We start from the raw sequence: 968 nt of genomic DNA, 5'->3' as shown, positions 1-968 counted from the left end.
TGCCAGCACAACTGTTAAGCAATGATCTAAGCTCCACCCACCATTCTCTTTGACCAATCATAATCCTTATCCTTTGCTCCTCCCACTCCTTTTGAAATGACCAATCAAAGCCTGAAGTTTTCTTACCAACAGGTTGTTGATGTTGATTCTTGAACCGTTGCTAAGAATTTTTTTTCCTAAAGTAGATGATATTTCATTTTTAAACAAACATCACTTAAATAGAATGTACTAGTTCTCATAAGAGTCTCTTCTGAATCTACTACATGACCTTAAAAATCAGTCAAATAAATATCTGATTTTACTCTAAATAAAGATGAGAGAAGCTAAAGAAATTTATATTTGATGTATAATCTTTACGGCACTACAATTATACTCGAGATAATTTCGTTCACTATCAATAAGGATTTTCTAATAAAAAGTCAAAGATCTCACAATTCATAATAAAGGTTCTGAATGAAAATTTTATTAGCTAGAGAAAGTAGTACAATTTTTCTGTGAGAATAGAAGGGTTTTTATTGGTGAGGCAACTCAACATATTAGCAACTCCTCTTTTTTTTTTTTTTTATCTTGAAGAAATCATCCTTTAAGTGTAGTTAGTTTTGAGAGCAATTTAGAATCTGGGTTTTTTTAATCAATGGACAATCCTTGAGAAGCAAAGATGTTTTGCTAAAGAAATTTGAACTTGAATACAGTTTTCAAAATCACACATACCAACCCATACGAATGTATGTATTTTTTTCACTATACGTTTGATTATCTTCACTTTAACTTCGCTAATGTTATTTGAGACGGATCGTCTGTCTGTCTGTATCATTGTCTTTCTAAAGGCCGTCTGTTAAAGCGAACATGAAGAATTGCCATATCATATTTACCGTGAGAATAAATATTTTGAATAACTTTCTCTAGATTAGTAATGTTTTGAAGAAATCTTTTAAAGGTCCTGGTTAGATTTCGTATATTTGAAGATT

The sequence above is a fragment of the Palaemon carinicauda genome, chromosome 9 (genome assembly GCF_036898095.1).
Source record: "Palaemon carinicauda isolate YSFRI2023 chromosome 9, ASM3689809v2, whole genome shotgun sequence".
Classification (NCBI taxonomy): Eukaryota; Metazoa; Arthropoda; class Malacostraca; order Decapoda; family Palaemonidae; genus Palaemon; species Palaemon carinicauda.
Note: the sequence above shows the minus strand (reverse complement) of the source record.